Here is a 14,522-nt window from a genome sequence, read left to right on the forward strand (position 1 = left end):
CTTCAGGGTATGCTAAGCAAGGTGCATAAGTGAGTTTTCTCTTTAGCTCTCTGATGGCTGTCTCTTGAGTCTCACTCCAGTGCCATTTCACAACCTTCTTTAGAAGAAGTAGCAGTAGTTTAGCTAATTCTGCATAATTATCAATACATTTGCAAGAATAATTCGTCATACTCAGGAATTATCTCAATTCCTTTAGGTTAGTTGGGATTTTAGAATTTATTATAGCTTCCACCAAGAGATCCTGGGGAGAAAGATATTTAATCACTTTAGGTTCAGCGATCTGCGCTAATAAGACTTCCCTTATATAGCTAGCTTCCTGTTTTAAGTTTAATTTAGCATACTTGGTTTTTCCAAGGTCATGCACTTGCATAGAGATAAATAGATCCTCTTTAACTTTCTCAGTTTCTGCAAGGAATTGCGAATGATCTCCCCCTTTAGGGGCTTTAGGGTCCCCCTTGTGGAGGTATATGATTATTACATTGCTGTCTAAGTAAATATTTGCTATCTTTCCAGGCGAAATTTTAAAAGTATTACCATCAGAGCAACTTAAGGGAGTTTGGTCATCTATTTGTAGGATAGTGATTTCAGGTACAGAGTCATTCCTGAAATGAATCTCCACAGCATCTGGCTTCTCTTCCTCCACGTGACAGTTATGTCGGGTGCGAGATATACCGGACCGCTCATAATTTATAGGCCTTTTTACTTGTGACCAAATTACATTATTTATGCAATCAATAATGGTGCTTAATCGCTTCAGGAGATCACTACTAATAATTAAATGATTATTTGGCAGATCCACTATAATGACATGGTGTCTTATTACCCTGTTCCCCAGCCTTAGTTTCAACCATGCCGTACCGTAGACTTTGAGAGAGTTATCCCGCGTTTTACCTGTATTCGCCACGTTATATGATGCAGAAGAATCTTCATTCTTACCAGTCCTTTCCTCTATAATAGGGTTGACAGGGTTCCTGTATACTGCATCTGTGGGAATAAGGTTAGTGGAAAAATGCAAAGGAAGAGATTTGTTAGAGCTTCCAGGCTGAGGTTGCTCGTCATCACAGCTAAATTGTCCGTTCCTGGTCTGTAGGGAGAGAACGTGATTAGTACCATTATTGACATTTATCATTTTATATGGTATATCTCTCCCCTCTCTCTCAGGTAATACCGCAGTATTTATGACTGTGTCTGTGGCCCACTGCTGGCCACTGGATGTACCCCTAAAAAAGGATTATTAGGGTGCTGAGCCATCAAAGCTTGACTCATATTAGTAAATAGTGTACATATTTGACTTACTTGCGTACTGAGTTGGCCCACTTGAATGGACAAACTATTTCTACCCATGGACCGATTTCTTGATATCCCAGGGTATTGATTCCTGTATCCTTGGGATCCTTCAGAATCATAGCTATTGTTCATATTTTGACCTGGTTGTCTTTGGGGTTCAACTTGTTCAGCGTTAATATCTTGGGGAGCACTATTTACTTGGGGTGTCTGGTTACCCTGAGAGTATTTTCGCCACTTTTGGTATTTATTTTTATGGGGGTACCAATTACCTTGTGGGTTTTCAATTCTTTGGAGATAATTATTTCTCTGGGTATACTCCCCATTTTGAGTATATTCTCTCTGCACCTCGGCCCGTGATGGGGGAGGGTCAGACTTAAAACTTTGCGGGGAAGGCCTGTTTTCTCGGGCCACTTCCGCATAAGTTTTATTTTTAAACTAAAAATTTAGGGGGCTAGGTGACAGCCAAGCTTCTTCCACAATTTTGGAGCTAGGCCTTTGTTCCCTTTAAACCTCCTGTTCACCGGACTGTTGAATAGAGTATAACTTTACTCTCTTTGATCAGCCAGTCCAATGAGCAGTTCTCATCAAAATCTCTAGCTAATTTAAGTTTGATGTGTGCGGGCAATGCTTCGTAAAATAAATTCACAAATTCTGAGCTTTTAAATATGGGGTAATCTTCGGCCATACAGTACGCACTTTTTAGTACAGAAAGGAATTGTATAGGGCTTTGATTGGCACTACATTTTAAACCGTATACCGCTATTTTCGCAGCGGTTTAAGTGCGATATTGCCCAAACTCCTTTTTGCACTGATTTTTCGTTTCACTCCAGGAATGAATATTCATATCCTTTAGTGAAGCAAAGAATTTGTGATGTTTACCCTCAAATACCCAGGGCAGAAATTCAATTTTTGACTGCTCACTAGTAACATTCATTATGGATAAAGCATTTTCATAAGTCACTAAGTGGTCAATTATAGAATGGGTTCCCTTGTTGGAAAACTTAGGTACTGCGCCACTTAAAAATTTAATTATTTTAGGGGTGTCATATACCTTATTAGATGCATCTTGGGTCTTCCTAGGGACCTTCTTGTTAGGGTTGGAGCGTTCCCTATCTGTCCTTCTACTGTTCGGAGATCCCTTACGCATTTTAGCATTATGGGGCTATTTGAGTAGCTGGCTCCACCCTCTGAAACACTATAATCACTGTCCTCCCCCTCCGAAGTGTAGCAGTTCACTGAATTTATTTCTGACCCGAAAAGGGGTCCTTTGTTTAAACTCTTCCCTAAAGTTCTGTAATTCCCTTCTCATTAATTCTTTAAGGTGTTTTAAAGTATCTGCATTATCCTCATTGCTAACAGAAGGGGGCGTGTTATTGCTAGACTGCCTTTTCAGTTCACTAAGTTCTTTCTGGCTTTGCGCGAGTTGTTTATTTAACGCTTGTATTTTGGCTAGTAAATTTAGGTTATGCTTATCTAAGGCGGCCAAGTCTTGCTTAAATGTAACAATTTCATTTTCAGGCATTTCTAAACTCTCTTCGCCTTTGCGTGATGAGCGAATATCATCTTCTAGCCCCTGTATTTACATTTCCTTTTCTATAAGGCGCGTGGACATTTCGTCAATAATGCATATAACAAGGGGCCAGGATTTGAGTATTAGTTCATCCCATTTTTTGAGATTTTTGCATTGATTAATTTTTAATAATTCTTGGAACAATTCACTTTTTTCATTCCACCTTCTATCATCAATAGCAATATTCTTAGCCTTAATTGCAAGCATAGCAATCACCCGCAATCTTACACCTATTTTTAATGTGGCCTATGATGTCTATCTTAAGGAGATTGCCCTTAGTGAGGGGTAAGTTTGGGGAACATATTTCAACACTGAGTATAGATTCATTGGATTCACTTCTAGTAACAGACATTATTATTTTGGCTTAGTATTTGGTTAAATTTAAAACGCTAATATAATTTTGACCAATAAGATAAAAAACATTTTAAAACATTAATATTAATTTTGAAATATTAATATAAAAAAAAAACTTTTTTTCTAAATTATTTGTTTTTAAAAAATATATATATATATTTTTTTTAATAATCTCTATTTACTACAAATATATTATATCAATGTGAGAAATATAATAATCTTCTAGCGGTGCCTCCAGATAATATGTCAGTACAGGTGGCCCTCGTTTTACAACGGTTCAATTTACACTGTTTCAGAATAACAACAGTTTTTTTCCAGTCATGTGACTGCTATTGAAAAGCATTGAGAAGCAGTGCATTTATTAAAATAGCCAATAGGTGGAGCTGTCCGCTTGTGTTGCAGCAAAGTCAAGCAAGCTGAAATTAATCAGTTTAACCAGACCTGAGCTATTGAGTAGATTTCAAAGGAACAAGATCTTCCTGTCTATAAATTAGTCCAGATTGGAATGCATAGAAAGAACTGTTTGCAGAAAAATGCAAGTGAAGTCTGTGTTGTGTGATTATTTTATTAGGTTTATAATGCTGTTTAGCAAATGTTTTTGTTCATTTAACTTAGTTTAATTATATATTCTGTGTTGTGTGATTATTTTATTAGGTTTATAATGCTGTCTAGCATTTAAAGTCTTCATTTCAAAGCTTTAAAAATAATGTATTAGGTGTTACTTATGACAATTTTGAGAGGGGCCTGGAACCTATCTCCCTCACTTCCTATTGACTTACATTATAAACTGGGTTTCAATTTACAACGGTTTCGATTTACAACCATTCCTTCTGGAACCTAACCCCGGCGTAAACTGAGGGCTACCTGTATATACCAGGTTATAAATATCATTTATTTATATTATTCTCTAAAAATGTATATACGAAAAAATTGAAATTAATATTTATTCCTAAATTCTTGAGATTAGTTGAATTTATAAACACATTGAAATATATTAAGTAGAGACTAGCTTTGAATCAATTCCGTTACAATATTATATACAGCAGATCATAAGAAAATATACCTTTAAAATTAACCTTACTCACAATGAATCGCATTAAAATACCACAATAAAATACCAGAATATGGACCGCTAACTTCACAGTCTTTAGATAAACAAAATACCAAGATACTTCACCCAAATCTTTCTGGATTTCAATAGATTTAGGATAACTTTCAGACAAGTATAATTAAGTTATTTAGCCCACAAATGATTCTATATAACTTCAATTAAAAACACCAGAAATTATATATATATTATTAATGCAAACAGCCAATTTATATGCCAATTTATCTAAGCTAAAATAACCTCTTATTTAGCTATAATAAGGCAAAAACATAATTTATGCTTACCTGATAAATTTGTTTCTCTTGTAGTGTGTTCAGTCCACGGGTCATCCATTACTTATGGGATATATTCTCCTTCCCAACAGGAAGTTGCAAGAGGATCACCCAAGCAGAGCTGCCATATAGCTCCTCCCCTCACATGTCATATCCAGTCATTCGACCGAAACAAGACGAGAAAGGAGAAACTATAGGGTGCAGTGGTGACTGGAGTTATAATTTAAAATTTAGAACCTGCCTCAAAAAGACAGGGCGGGCCGTGGACTGAACACACTACAAGAGAAACAAATTTATCAGGTAAGCATAAATTATGTTTTCTCTTGTTAAGTGTGTTCAGTCCACGGGTCATCCATTACTTATGGGATACCAATACCAAAGCTAAAGTACACGGATGATGGGAGGGACAAGGCAGGAACATTAAACAGAAGGAACCACTGCCTGTAGAACCTTTCTCCCAAAAACAGCCTCCGAAGAAGCAAAAGTGTCAAATTTGTAAAATTTGGAAAAAGTATGAAGTGAAGACCAAGTTGCAGCCTTGCAAATCTGTTCAACAGAGGCCTCATTCTTAAAGGCCCAGGTGGAAGCCACAGCTCTAGTGGAATGAGCTGTAATTTTTTCAGGAGGCTGCTTTCCAGCAGTCTCGTAGGCTAAGCGTATTATGCTACGAAGCCAAAAAGAGAGAGAGGTAGCCGAAGCCTTTTGACCTCTCCTCTGTCCAGAGTAAACGACAAACAGAGAAGAAGTTTGTCGAAAATCTTTAGTTGCCTGTAAGTAGAACTTCAGGGCACGGACCACGTCTAGATTATGCAAAAGACGTTCCTTCTTTGAGGAAGGATTAGGACATAATGATGGAACAACAATCTCTTGATTGATATTCCTGTTAGAAACAACCTTAGGTAAAAACCCAGGTTTAGTACGCAGGACTACCTTGTCTGAATGAAAGATCAGATAAGGAGAATCACAATGTAAGGCAGATAACTCAGAGACTCTTCGAGCCGAGGAAATAGCCATCAAAAACAGAACTTTCCAAGATAAAAGCTTTATATCAATGGAATGAAGGGGTTCAAACGGAACACCCTGAAGAACTTTAAGAACCAAGTTTAAGCTCCACGGAGGAGCAACAGTTTTAAACACAGGCTTAATCCTAGCCAAAGCCTGACAAAAAGCCTGGACGTCTGGATTCTCTGCCAGACGCTTGTGTAAAAGAATAGACAGAGCAGAAATCTGTCCCTTTAGTGAACTAGCGGATAAGCCCTTTTCTAAACCCTCTTGTAGAAAAGACAATATCCTAGGAATCCTAACCTTACTCCATGAGTAACTCTTGGATTCACACCAATATAAATATTTACGCCATATCTTGTGGTAAATTTTTCTGGTAACAGGTTTCCGAGCCTGTATTAATGTATCAATAACCGAATCCGAAAACCCACGCTTTGATAGAATCAAGCGTTCAATTTCCAAGCAGTCAGCCTCAGAGAAATTAGGTTTGGATGGTTGAAAGGATCCTGAATTAGAAGGTCCTGCCTCAGGGGTAGAGACCATGGTGGACAGGACGACATGTCCACTAGGTCTGCATACCAGGTCCTGCGTGGCCACGCAGGCGCTATCAGAATCACCGATGCTCTCTCCTGTTTGATCCTGGCAATCAGTCGAGGTAGCAATGGAAAAGGTGGAAACACATAAGCTATGTTGAAAACCCAAGGGGCTGCTAGTGCATCTACCAGCACCGCTCCCGGGTCCCTGGACCTGGATCCGTTACAAGGAAGCTTGGCATTCTGGCGAGATGCCATGAGATCCAGATCCGGTTTGCCCCAACGACGAATCAGTTGAGCAAATACCTCCGGGTGAAGTTCCCACTCCCCCGGATGAAAAGTCTGGCGACTTAGAAAATCCGCCTCCCAGTTCTCCACGCCTGGGATGTAGATCGCTGAAGGGTGGCAAGAGTGAGACTCTGCCCAGTGAATTATCTTCGAGACTTCCAACATCGCTAGGGAACTCCTGGTTCCCCCTTGATGATTGATGTAAGCCACAGTCGTGATGTTGTCCGACTGAAATCTGATGAACCTCAGTGTTGCTAACTGAGGCCAAGCTAGAAGAGCATTGAATATTGCTCTTAATTCTAGAATGTTTATCGGGAGGAGTTTCTTCTCCTGAGTCCACGATCCCTGAGCCTTCAGGGAGTTCCAGACTGCTCCCCAGCCTAGTAGGCTGGCATCTGTTGTTACAATCGTCCAATCTGGTCTGCGAAAAGTCATTCCTTTGGACAGATGAACCCGTGACAACCACCAGAGAAGAGAATCTCTGGTCTCCTGGTCCAGATTTAGCAAAGGGGACAGATCTGAGTAATCCCCGTTCCATTGACTTAGCATGCATAGTTGCAGCGGTCTGAGATGTAGGTGTGCAAATGGCACTATGTCCATTGCCGCGACCATTAAGATTACTTCCATGCACTGAGCTACTGATGGGCTTGGAATGGAGTGAAGGACACGGCAAGCATTGAGAATCTTTGATAACCTGGACTCCGTCAGGTAAATTTTCATCTCTACAGAATCTATAAGAGTCCCTAGAAAAGGGACCCTTGTGAGTGGTAACAGAGAACTCTTTTCCACGTTCACTTTCCACCCATGCGACCTCAGAAATGCTAGAACTATCTCTGTATGAGACTTTGCATTTTGAAAACTTGACGCTTGTATCAGAATGTCGTCTAGGTACGGAGCCACCGCTATGCCTCGTGGTCTTAGCACCGCCAGAAGTGAGCCCAGAACCTTTGTAAAAATTCTCGGGCCGTAGCTAACCCGAAGGGAAGAGCTACAAACTGGTAATGCCTGTCTAGAAAGGCAAACCTTAGGTACCGATAATGATCTTTGTGAATCGGTATGTGAAGGTAGGCATCCTTTAAGTCCACTGTGGTCATATATTGACCCTCTTGGATCATGGGTAGGGTGGTCCGAATGGTTTCCATCTTGAACGATGGAACCCTTAGGAACTTGTTTAAGATTTTTAAGTCTAAGATTGGTCTGAAGGTTCCCTCTTTTTTAGGAACCACAAACAGATTTGAATAAAACCCTTGCCCCTGTTCCGTTCGCGGAACTGGGTGGATCACTCCCATCACTAAGAGGTCTTGTACACATTGTAGAAATGCCTCTTTCTTTACTAGGTTTGTTTATAACCTTGACAGATGAAACCTCCCTTGTGGAGGAGAAGTTTTGAAATCCAGAAGGTATCCCTGAGATATAATCTCCAACGTCCAGGGATCCTGTACATCTCTTGCCCAAGCCTGGGTGAAGAGAGAAAGTCTGCCCCCCACTAGATCTGTCTCCGGAAAGGGGGCCCTGTCTTCATGCTGTCTTAGGGGCGGAAGTAGGCTTTCTGGCCTGCTTGCCCTTGTTCCATAACTGGTTGCCTTTCCAACCCTGTCTGTAACGAGCAGTAGTTCCTTCCTGTTTTGGAGCGGAGGAAGTTGATGCTGCTCCTGCCTTGAGATTACGAAAGGCACGAAAATTAGACTGTTTGGCCTTTGATTTGGCCCTGTCCTGAGGAAGGGTGTGGCCCTTACCTCCAGTAATGTCAGCAATAATTTCCTTCAAGCCGGGCCCGAATAAGGTCTGCCCTTTGAAAGGAATGTTCAGTAGTTTAGACTTAGAAGTTACATCTGCTGACCAGGATTTAAGCCATAGCGCTCTACGCGCCTGTATGGTGAATCCGGAATTCTTAGCCGTAAGTTTGGTTAAATGCACTACGGCATCCGAAACAAACGCATTAGCCAGCTTAAGGGTTCTAGTCTTGCTCAAAGACTCATCCAATGGTGCTGTGCGAATCGCCTCTTCCAGAGACTCAAACCAGAATGCCGCTGCAGCAGTGACAGGCGCAATGCATGCAAGAGGCTGTAATATAAAACCTTGTTGAACAAACATTTTCTTAAGGTAACCCTCTAATTTTTTATCCATTGGATCTGAGAAAGCACAGCTATCCTCCACCGGGATAGTGGTACGCTTGGCTAAAGTAGAAACTGCTCCCTCCACCTTAGGGACCGTCTGCCATAAGTCTCGTGTGGTGGCGTCTATAGGGAACATTTTTCTAAATATCGGAGGAGGGGAAAAAGGCACACCGGGTCTATCCCACTCCTTGCTAATAATCTCTGTAAGCCTCTTTGGTATAGGAAAAACGTCAGTACACACCGGTACCGCATAGTATTTATCCAGCCTACATAATTTCTCTGGGATTGCCACCGTGTCACAATCATTCAGAGCCGCTAACACCTCCCCTAGCAACACGCGGAGGTTCTCAAGCTTAAATTTAAAATTTGAAATTTCTGAATCCGGTCTCCCCGAATCAGAATCGTCACCCACAGAATGAAGCTCTCCGTCCTCATGTTCTGCAAATTGTGACGCAGTATCAGACATGGCTCTCGTGTCATCGGCGCGCTCTGTCCTTAACCCAGAGCTGTCGCGCTTGCCTCTTAACTCGGGCATATTGTATAATTCTTCTTTCATAACATTAGCCATATCATGTAAAGTGATTTGTAAGGGCCTTGATGTACTTGGTGCCTCAATCTCACGCACCTCGCGAGCGGGAGACGAAGGTACTGACACGTGAGGAGAGTTAGACGGCATAACTTCCCCCTCTTGTCTGGTGATAATTTCTTTATCGGTACAGATTGACTTTTATTCAAAGTAATATCAATACAATTGGTACACATATTTCTATTGGGCTCCACATCGGCTTTTAAACATAATGAACAAGCAGATTCCTCTGTATCAGACATATTTAAACAGACTAGCAATGAAGCTAGCAAGCTTGGAAATTACTTTCAATAAGTCTACAAGCAATATAAAAAACGCTGCAGCGCTTTTAAAAAACACAGTTGAATAACAAAGAACTAATTCAGTTATAGTCAACAATTCTTTAAATGTATTAATTAGCAGAGGATTGCACCCATTAGCAAAAGGATGATTAACCCCTCAGTATCCAAAAACGGATATCAAATTAAGATTTAACGCTTTTATCACAGTCAAACACACTGTCACAGGTCTGCTGTGACTGATTACCTCCCTCAAAAATGAATTTTGAAGACCCCTGAACTCTCTAGAGACGTCCTGGATCAAGGAGGAAGAAGCAGGAAGACTGTGCTAGAATTTTAACTGCGCAACAAGGCGCTAAAAAAAGGGCCCCTCCCACTCATTTACAACAGTGGGAGACCTGATATAACGGTTTCTATGCAGAAATATATGTTAGCCATGTGGAAAAAAATCATGCCCAAAAGTATTTATCACCAAAGTACCTCACAAAACGAATAACATGCCAGTAAACGTTTTAAAAAAAAACTTTTTTTAATGTCATGCAAAGTTATCACTAAGCCTGCTACCAGTCGCTTCCACTGCAGATAAGGCTTAAGCATTATTTCAGTATTAACAGTATTTTCTCAGTCAAATTCTAGTCCCTAGAAAATAACTCTACTGTGCATACATTTATCAGCCTGATACCAGTCACTACTACTGCATTTAAGGCTGTGCTTACATCATACGGGTAACAGCAGTGTTTTCTTAGTCAATTCCATTCCCAGAAAATATTGTACTGCACATACCTCATTTGCGGGGGACCCCGCATGCTATTCCCATTTTCTGAAGTTACCCCACTCCTCAGAATGTCGAGAACAGCCAGTGGATCTTAGTTACGCCTGCTAAGATCATAGAAAACACAGGCAGTTTCTTCTTCCAAATACTGCCTGAGATAGAAAAACAGCACACTCCGGTGCCATTTAAAATAACAAACTTTTGATTGAAGAATAATTAAGTAAAAACTCCAACTCCTCTCGCGACCTCCTTCTTTGTTGAGGGTTGCAAGAGAATGACTGGGTATGACATGTGAGGGGAGGAGCTATATGGCAGCTCTGCTTGGGTGATCCTCTTGCAACTTCCTGTTGGGAAGGAGAATATATCCCATAAGTAATGGATGACCAGTGGACTGAACACACTTAACAAGAGAAATCTAATTATATATATATATCAATAATAAGCCTGACTTAGTGATATGAAATACAAAAGACCTTTATCTAGCAAGTAAAATTATTTAATTATTTAGCATTTGTAACTAGTTAAAACTACACATAATATATATATATATATATATATATATATATATATATATATATATATATATATAACTTAAAATACCAAATAGGTTCTTTAAATTAGTAGCTGCAATTTAACTGTAGCAACAAGATACCTTTGATTTAAATATAAAAGTATGAAACAACCTTTTATACGTTATCAGATACACCAAATTGAATGTTCAATTTTTTTTTTTAGATAGGTTCAGTTCACCTCATAAATTAAAAGAGGTATTTTTGCAATTTGGATAAGGAAGTTAGGCCCAGATTTGCTTTATATAGACTGTGTCCCAAAAAGGCAGCAAGGTTATCAGTCAAAATTTTAGCAAGCAAAAGACCCCTTCTTTCTCCTTGCATGAGGTTATATCCCATGATACACCCCACACATTTTTATTCTAATCATTGGTGAATATTGGAAGCGCCCTTACTGAAACTTGTCTGATAGGCCCTTAACAGAGCTGAGCATTGATTGGCCCTCGGAGCTGAACATCTCATAGGCTTACTGGGATCATACCAGTTATAGTCCATTATGGGGCAGCAGATAACCAGAAATGCAGTCTCATTATCAATTTTGCTAACAGTTTACTACATCTTTTTATTGTATATTTAATATACTCACTATTTCCTGATATTAATAAACTTATCAGGTTAACATACATGTCCCATCTAATATAACTTATCATGTATCTAATAGAGACTAAACATGAGTATATTACTTATCATATTTTTGAATATGAGGGACTAGTGGTATAAATCAATAAAATATATATGTCTATCTGACTTATTCTGTATATCAGCTCATTTGATATACTGGTACATATTTCATTTCCTAGTCACATCTTATATCATAGATATACATGAGTATTAGTGTTATTTATTAATACATGTCTCAACAGTGTGTCTCATTAGTGTTTAAGACATGGGTTCAACATCTATGCATATGCATTTATATGTCAAATCATATCATCTTATTAGATTTCTGGAAAACAAAGAAAAATGTATTTATCCTGAAATAAACTGGTTAAACATTTTTAATTGATTACATAGCTACTTATTAAATTCAGCAAATACTTATCTAATATGTTATTGTCAGGCTTTTTATTTCAGATCCACAATTATATACATTTTTATACAATACTGAGGTATACTTGAAATTTAAACATAAGTTGTACTTTTAAATGAATTTCAAAGTTACAATGCAACATATGTTTCTGCTTAACTAGCTTGATGTGCATCTGAGGTTCGGGGGCAATTAACAGGCCTGTGCTAATTACTATATCCTCAGAATTCCGTTTGCATATCTGACTTATGTAGAGAATCTTGTCTCCAACACCCCAGGGTGCATCCAGGCTTGTGTAATTATCAGGCCCATGTTTATCCTTCATGTGGAGCTATGAGCTTCAAAGGCTAAATGTTTATTATCTATCTTCACTAATTGAACAATTGTATCATCCCTTTTGTTTTCTCTTAGATGTATTGAGCAGTGAGGGGGCATGGGCTATAGTGAGACCAATTCATAACAAATTAGATATTAGCCAAAAATGAGATATTAGATTCAGTGATACATCTGTAGTTTATTCAATGTTATTTCACAGGTACCCTGACAATATATACGCTCCCAATGAAAAACAGAGTGAATTCTTTATTCAGATTTCATATCTTCTTACACAATGGTCCCAAAATAGAATACTCATAGCAGGAGACTGTAATATTTCTATGTCTCCTAATACAGCCCCTAGACAAGGTGTCTTATCACACAAGAAGCTACAACACAATCGCTATATTAACAGCATAAGAGAACACCTCTCATCTCACTCCCTCAAAGATACCTGGCAGACGTTATATGGTACCACAACTGACACCACTTTCTACTCTGCAGCACATTAAACATACACAAGTATTGATTACATATATGCATTCTATAATATCTCTCCTATTAGATGGGGTTCAGGACAGCAAAAGAAAAAAATCATGGACATATGACCCACAATACTTCCAACAGCCTTCAGCTCAGGACCAAATATTAAAGCACCTTAGAGAATATTGGGACATAAATGTAGACACCCCCTTAAACCCACTTTAGACATGGGCCGCTCACAAGGCATACCTAAGGAGCTTATTAATACAAGGAAAAACAACACACACCAGATGGTTAAAACATCAAGTAGCTAAGCACCATCAAGAAACAGCAAGCTTGGAGAAGACCCACAAACTAACACACAGTAATACCACCCTACAAACACTACAACAAAAGAGAACCGCATTAGCTAATTTACTAACTAATAACACCTCCAGAGTAATACATTAACTAAAAGTACAATATTATATTTTTGCCAATAAGCCAGGATAGATTTTTAGCTCATAAGTTACAGGAAAGGAATAGAGCACTGGCTATTCCCCTTCTCCAAAAAACAGACAACAGTATTACTTCATCTTCCCAGGGAATAGTTGACGAATTTGCGTTATATTACGGAAAGCTATATAATGGACATAAAACTACCCAATCATCAGAAACAGACAAGGCAACACATAAACTCCTCTTGGATGCCCGACTACCAGTTATTTACGATAAAGACAGAGAGGCCCTGAATGCCCCCATAGAAGTCACACAAGTTATTAAAGATCTAAAAGTAGGTAAGGCGGCAGGGGCTGATGGATTCCCAGGGGATTATTATAAACTGTTTGAAAGGACCATATTACCACACCTCACAAAATTCTGTAACCATCTTTTAGAGGGTTGTGAGATCCCATCGGAGTTACTGGGAGCCAAAATCGTGGTTATCCCTAAAGCGGGAAAAAAAACTAAATTATGCGCTAGCTACCGCCCTATATTGCTTATCAATCAAGAACTCAAGATATTCCCTAAAATATTGGCCAACCGCTTGAAAATGATACTACCGCGCCGGAGGTCTTGAAGATGGGGTTGCTCCTCGTCGGATGGATGAAGATAGAAGATGCCGCTTGGATGAAGATGTTTGCAGGTCCGGATGTCCTCTTCTGCCCGGATAGGATGAAGACTTCTGCCGCTCCGGATGTCTTCTTTTGGTCCATCGCTGCTCGGCTGAGTGAAGACGACTCAAGGTAGGGAGATCTTCAGGGGGGTAGTGTTAGGTTTATTTAAGGGGGGTTTGGGTTAGAGTAGGGGTATGTGGGTGGTGGGTTGTAATGTTGGGGGGTGGTATTGTGTTTTTTTTACAGGCAAAAGAGCTGATTTCTTTGGGGAATGCCCCGCAAAAAGCCCTTTTAAGGGCTGGTAAGGTAATAGAGCTGTTAACTATTTTAATTTAGATTAGGGTAGGGAATTTTTTTATTTTGGGGGGCTTTGTTATTTTATTAGGGGGCTTAGAGTAGGTGTAATTAGCTTAAAATTCTTGTAATCTTTTTATATTTTTTGTAATTTAGTGTTTTTTTGTAATTTAGTTTATTTTATTTAATTGTAGGTACTTGTAGTTAATTGATTTAATTTATTTATTGATAGTGTAGTGTTAGGTTTAATTGTAACTTAGGTTAGGATTCATTTTACAGGTAATTTTGTAATTATTTTAACTAGGTAGCTATTAAATAGTAAATAACTATTTAATAGCTATTGTACCTAGTTAAAATAAATACAAAGTTGCCTGTAAAATAAATATAAATCCTAAAATAGCTACAATATAATTATTCGTTATATTGTAGCTATATTAGGGTTTATTTTACAGGTAAGTATTTCGTTTTAAATAGGAAGACTTTAGTTAATAATATTTAATGTATTTCGTTAGATAAAAATTATATTTAACTTAGGGGGGTGTTAGGGTTAGACTTAGCTTTAGGGGTTAATTC

The sequence above is a fragment of the Bombina bombina genome, chromosome 4, assembly GCF_027579735.1.
Source record: "Bombina bombina isolate aBomBom1 chromosome 4, aBomBom1.pri, whole genome shotgun sequence".
Taxonomy (NCBI): domain Eukaryota; kingdom Metazoa; phylum Chordata; class Amphibia; order Anura; family Bombinatoridae; genus Bombina; species Bombina bombina.